This window comes from Suncus etruscus, chromosome 19 (assembly GCF_024139225.1).
Source record: "Suncus etruscus isolate mSunEtr1 chromosome 19, mSunEtr1.pri.cur, whole genome shotgun sequence".
NCBI classification, from domain to species: Eukaryota; Metazoa; Chordata; class Mammalia; order Eulipotyphla; family Soricidae; genus Suncus; species Suncus etruscus.
This window is the reverse complement of record NC_064866.1, coordinates 10,048,706-10,055,635: the sequence shown is the minus strand read 5'-3', so window position 1 is coordinate 10,055,635 and position 6,930 is coordinate 10,048,706. Positions and strand designations below refer to the sequence as shown.

The 6,930-nt window shown below is 39.1% G+C and overlaps 1 non-coding gene across 1 annotated transcript; it reads left to right on the top strand.

The window, feature by feature from the left end:
• The first annotated feature begins 6,519 nt into the window (after positions 1-6,519).
• On the top strand, positions 6,520-6,626 carry LOC125997641 (U6 spliceosomal RNA). Its single transcript, XR_007491681.1, has one exon. It is a non-coding gene; the product is annotated as a U6 spliceosomal RNA (small nuclear RNA).
• Positions 6,627-6,930: the final 304 nt, after the last annotated feature.

Below are 6,930 nucleotides of genomic sequence, written 5' to 3'. Positions count from 1 at the left end.
TTTCCTATTCACCCATCCCTAATTTGTATAGTTAGGTGTCATGAAATATACAGCCCCTATTTAAAAGACAAAAAAGAAAAAAGATCTCTAATTACAGAAACCTGACTACAACAATCATGACTGAGGAGAACTTTTGCTGGGACCATGAAGAAAGACTTTTGGGTTAGACAACTTAGTCTGCCCAAAGCCTATAGTTGGCAGGATGCTTCATGGATAGGGTCTCCCTGTTGTTAGGCCAAAGGTTTTCCCTTTTTATTTTCTCCAACTTTTGCTGTGCCTATGCAAAAGACTGACAGCCACCCTTTATTTTCTTCTTCTTTTTTCTGTTTTTTCTTTTTTATCTTTTAAATAGGAGATCCCGTCCTTTTTCACAGAACCTTGGGACATGGATTGCTTTGTTTACCTCCCATGTCTGCATTTTTCTATTAGATTAAGAAGAAAGGAAAAAAAAAAAAAAGAAAGAAAGACGTAGGGCCAAGGGCCAACTGGTCCCAGGTGCATTGGTGGAGGTAAAAAAAAAAAGACAGAACTAAACATCCAAGTCAAGTCACCAACAATAGAATCAAAAGACCTACTGTAAACTTTAACCATCTAAACTTAAATGGGCCTATTATACTGGCTGGCAGGCGGCAAAGAGTGGTGGTATAGGATGCACTCTGGGAATATTGATGGAGGGAGGTCAACACTGGTGGTGGGAATGGTCCTGATTTACTGTATATCTAAAATTTAACCATGAAGGTTTTTTTTAGATAACAATGGTTTCAATAAAAAATAAAATAAAGTGTTTTAATAATTCATTAAAAGTATGTTTTTATATTCTGATAACTCATTTTTAATAAACTGCAGGCACTTCGTGGGGCATACAGGCTACCAGTACAAATTCAATCCTTGAACTTAAGGCTTTCAATGTAAATCTTAACTTCCTCTCACAAACTTTCTGATGCTTTTATTTCTCTGGGCTTCATTTGACCCTCTTGACCACGTTTTCAGGTGAGCAGTGCAAGCACCAATATTTCTTCCATATAGAAAAAGCAAAAGGAGATATTTAATATTTAAAGTGATAGTTAGCGATTGGCCTTTTTAAGCAATTAAAATCCTTGGGCATTTAAATAATTGTAGATACTCTGAGAAAGCAATGTTAAAAGTGACAGTTTGCTCTAATTTAATTATTCGCTTGCCTTCATTATCTACCTCGCATTCTTTGTTTCTCCTCAACTCTCCAAATATTGTACTAGCTTTTAAGCAAGGCTATATAATTTCTTTTGGGAAACTAGGTCAACGCACAATGTCTTAACATAATTTTCCTTTTAGGGTTGAAGCAACATTTTAGTAAAATTAAAATTTAAAGGAAAAAGAGGAAAATTCAGAAGCCTCTTTCTGCCATTGTATAATATGACGCAGAACAAGGTTGGATTTGCATTTGCCAAAGGAGAGTCAGGAGGAGAGGGAAGAAGGGCGAGGATCAGCTTCTTTCTTGGGGGTACTTCCATCCCTTTCTCTAGCTTTAAATAGCATCTTTGTTCTGATGACTCACACACTTACATCGCTAACCCCAACTTTTCTGAGCTCCTGTTTGGCATATCCAGCCCCCTATCTGCCATCTTTGCTTGGATGTTTCTCAGACATTCAGACTTTTTTCACAAGCTTATGAAAAAAAACTCTTGATTTTCACTCTCTGTCCATGCTTCCTGTCTTGGTATATGACATCAATATGAATATCCCTCACCCTCTTGCCCAAGAGTTCCACTTCTCTCAGCTTCTTCTCTCTTGCCTTTTGTATCCAATCAGTTAGCAGCATGATACTAGATGTATTTCCCAATCACGTTGCAAAGCTGTTTCCATCTCTTGGTCCTTCTTGACCTCATTCTTTGCCTGAACTAAGTCTCCTTTGAGCAGTTCTTTCTCCTTCTCTTCCCACTAAGACAGGCTTGGGGAGAGCTTATCTCCCCTTTCATTGGTTTTATGCTTCTTTGGGGGCTGAGTTTTGACTCTTTTCTATATTGGAGAGGTGATTGTAGGGAATGGACTACTTGTGTGGTCAGTTTGGACTAGTATTTATTTATTCGCAATGGTCTGCCTGTCTCAAGAAGGCTGTATTCATTTGTTTTCTAAAAACAGTGCACCAAATCACTGCACTAAGAACTTCAGACAGGTCCCACATGTTTCTAAGTGCCTCTGGATCAGAGTCGGGGCACAAATTAATTTAATTCTCTCATAAGACTCTTCCTGAAGGGTTCACCTGTAAATATCCTTATGAACTTCAGCCATGATGTGGCTCAGGGAGGAAATTTTGTTCCTTCAGCTGGTTGGTTGGATGCAATCACTAAGACTGAGTGACTGAGCACCTGGCTTTCTGTTGGCTTGGGGCTAGAGGCTACCTTCAGACTCCAAGGGCCACCTGCAGTCATCTACCATATGGAGTATTTCCTTCATCCAAGTTTTGAGGTCACACTCAGTAATGTTCAGGAGTTACTCCTGGTTTCGATCACTCTTGGTGGGGCTCAGGGACCCATATGGGATGCTGGGGGATTAATCCAGGATTGGCTATACCAAGGGTCTCAAACTCAATTTACCTTTGGGCTGCAGGAGGCAAAGTCGTGGTGATCCTTGAGTGCAAAGTCAGTAGTAAGCCTTGAACATTGGCGGGTGTGACCCAAACAACTAAAACAAAACAAAACAAAACAAAAAAAGATTCCTCTAGGGCAGGGCCACAAAATGTTGTACGGAGGGCCGTTGGCGGCCCGCGGGCCGAGCGAGTTTGAGACCCCTGCATGCAAACCAGTATGCAAACCCTACCCACTGCACTATCACTCAGGCCCCTATCCAGATTTTTTGTATCCAGGACTGGAAAGAAAGCTCAAGGAACTGGAGCATGAAGGAGACCTGGGTTCATCCCTGGTACTGCATGGTTCTCTAATACCTGCAGGCATGTTTCTATGAGCATGGATCTAGAAGTCCCTGAGCACTGCACTGCCTGACTGAAACACAAAAAAGCACAAATGAAATTCAGAAAGATTTCTTGACACAGTCAGCTGTGATAAAGTATTATACAAGGTAATATGAGCTCTAAATGACACGTTATCTTCTTTGCCTTGTAAGGCATCCTAAGCAATCAAGCGACATCAGCTCATGGATCATTTATCGATGAGAAGCAGCTGACAGATTATGTCTGTGCCCAATGGGGGATTTACACAAAAAGAAGGATACCTGGGAAGAGGGATCCAGAGACTAACTGGGATAGTCTCAAGGTCTGATTGCTGCAGGCTATACCCTTACAGAGTGGTCTGGAATATAGCCACTTTTCTATATGGGGGCACATGGGAAGCTGTAGAATGCTGTCAGGTTTTAGAAAGGTAATTATTGCCATATCTTAGCCCCATGACCCAGTTCAGTTTTTTAGTGGAGATTACAAATAATATAGATTCCCAATTTTGTAGACAAAAATTCCAGAATTTCTCACCTAATTCTGAACTCTACAATATTTTTTCTTTTCAAGCTCTGACATTCCTCATCAGTCTGTTGTCCCCCAAAATATAGAATGAGCGCTCAAAAACACAAGTGATAGATATTATGCAGATGATTGGGGAATGCTTTGAACAGTCTTTTATCTCAATTCACCAGCTTATGTCCAGGGAGTTAGTTTAGTAGTCAGAGGTGCACAGCTGGCAGATACCAGGAACTGAGTTTGAATGCCAACCATCACCCTCTCATTAGCACTGTGATGTGTGGTCCCAGAGGCTACTGTGTACTGTTGGGGTCATTTTAAGGGCACTCAGCAACACCAGACATGCTTCAGTAGTACTTAGCATTGAATCATCTGGCACAGTTGTGTGGGAAATTGTCCCCAAGGTTGGGTATAGTCCCTTGGCTAAAATAAATTAAGTTTAGTTTTGACAAGGAGGGCTGAAAGGCACAACCAGGCAGGAATAGATCACCATAATTTCAATGCTATATATTAAATGTGCTTGCTGATTTTTTAATCACCTTATGGCCTTGGTTATGAAAATATTACAGCCTTTGATATTAATGCACCTAGGACAATGTCTCAGATGTCTGCAGCCAGGCATATAGAGAAGGGGAGGAGAAATTTTATTCCCTAAATGGCTCACCTATCCCCTTTTGAGGCTAGCTTGCAACCTGGACAAGGCACAGTATAAGTCTATCTCAACTCTGTTACTATCCCTGAAAGACAGAGATTAAAGTGTCATTCTGGTTTTATTCTGGTAAATTATCACAAAATTGACCAAGTTTTACTTGCTTCTTGAGAACTGGTTAAGAATCCCCCTATTGACCGAATTTAGACCTCCATCTAACACCATGCACAAAGATCAAATCAAAATGGATTACAGTCCTTGATATCAAACCCGAAACCATAGAAGAAAATGTAGGTAAAACACTCCATGACATTGAGACCTAAGACATCTTCAAGAAGGGAACACCACTGTCCAAACAAATGGAAGCAGAGATAAACAGATGGGACTATATTAAGCTGAAAAGCTTTTGTACCTCAAAGGAAATAGTGACTAGGATACAAAGGCCATCCACAGAATAGGAGAAACTATCCACTCAATACCAATCAGTTTTGGGGTTAATATCTAAGATATACAAAGTACTGACAGAACTTAAAGATGAAAAAAATCATCTAACCCCATAAAAATGGGGAGAAGAAATGAACAGACACTTCCTCAAATAAGAAATGCAGATGGCCAAAAGGCACATGAAAAATGCTCCACATCACTAATCATCAGGGAGATGCAAATCAAAATAACGAGTTATCATCTCATATCACAGAGACTGACACACACCACAAAGAACAAAAACAACCAGTGCTGGAGGGATATGGGGAGAAATGAACACTATTCGCTGCTGGTGGGAATGCAGTCTAATCCAGCCTTTCTGGAAAACAATAGATTTCTCAAAAAACTAGAAATTGAGTTCTCATATGATTCAGCCATACCACTCCTAGGGATATACCCTAGGAATCCATTACAATACAATACATAATACAAACACAATACAAAAATGTCCTCTGCAAGCCTATGTTCATTGCACTATTTACAATAGTCAGAATCTGGAAACAACCCAGAGGTCCAACAACAGATGAGTGGCTAAAGAAACTGTGGTACATTTACACAATGGAATACTATGCAGCTGTTAGGAAAAATGAAGTCATGAAATGTTCCTATATATGGATGGACATTGAAACTATTATGCTGATGAAATAAGTCAGAGGGACAGAGATGGACAAAGAATAGTCTAACTCATTTGTGGGATTTAAGAAAAATAAAAGACAATATGGTAATAGTACTCAGAGATAATAGAGATGAGGAATGGAAGGTCTAGCCCACAATATGAAGCTTACCACAAAGCGTGGTGAATGCAGTTAGAGAAATAACTATACTAACAAATATCACAACAATGGTAGTGAGTGAGAGAAATAGAATGCCTGTCTTGAACACAGGCAGGGGGTGAGGGAGGAGGGGGGCATTGGTGGCAGGAAGGGGTTTGTGTACACTTTTTTTTTTTTTGTCACAGCCAGCTGCGCTCAGGGGTTACTCCTCTGCTCAGAAATTGCTCCTGGCAGGCTCAGGGGACCATATGGGATGCTGGAATTCGAACCACTCTCCATGCTTAAAACATGTGCTTAAATAAATATAATATTAAAAAAATACTTGTGGAAATAAAAAATATATGAATTCCCCCATCCCAATTTAATGACTTAGATGAAATAGATAAATTCCTGGGAAACCAATAACTATTAAAGCTCTATCAAGAAATATATTGAACTTATTGCTAAAATTCTTCTACAAAGGTCCAAAGGCTTCACTAGTAAATTAGATAAAACATTTAAGAAAATAACAAACCTAATTTAACACAAATGCTTTCATAAAATTGGAGATGAGGAACTTCTACTCACTCTTTAAGAATCTTTAGGACCCTGATGCCAAAATTATGGACACACAAAGGTGAGAAAATGACAGACCATGCTTCCTCACGAACAGAAATGCAAAAATTTTAAATTTTTAGTAAATGTGGTTCAACAATGTTTAATGATAATAATAAAAAAAATCATGACAAAATGGATTTAATTCCAGGAATTGAAAATTGGTTTACTATTGAAACATTGGTCTATTTAGGTTGGGTGTGTAACTCAGTGGCAGTAGTTCACTGTAAAAGTCCTTGGTTTATATAAAACAGGAATTCTCCCCATGTCATACCTACAAAAAACTGTTCATGTGATTCATTGTGTTCATAATAAGCTGAAAAATCCCCACCATGAATGTCTTAATATATGTAGGAAAATTCTTAAAAAATAGAAATAGAATATCATTCCCAATGATGAAAAAACAAAGTGCTTTCTTTCCTACTCCGATGAGAATATAACAAACTTGACAACATTAAGTGACTTTATCTGACTTGCATTTGTAAGCCATGACACTTTCATCTTCTCTTGCCATTTATATTTCATGTTGTGCTGGCATTTTTGACCAGCATGGTTATATTAGAAAAGAAAATAGCGTGCTCGCTTCGGCAGCACATATACTAAAATTGGAACAATACAGAGAAGATTAGCATGGCCCCTGCGCAAGGATGACACGCAAATTCGTGAAGCGTTCCATATTTAAAAAAAAAAAAAAGAAAAGAAAATAGCTACCATTGGGGCTGGAGAGATAGCATGGAGGCAGGGCATTTGCCTTCCATGCAGAAGGACGATGGTTTGAATCCCGACATCACCATATGGTCCCCCGAGCCTGCCAGGAGCAATTTCTGAGCATAGAGCCAGGAGTAACCCCTAAGTGCTGCTGGGTGTGACCCAATAACAAAAATAAAATAAAATAAAAAAGAAAATAGCTACCATAACTACTGAGTTTAACAAAGTTGTAAGATGAAAATGCTGAAGAAAAGAACTCAACGGTATTCAAACAATAA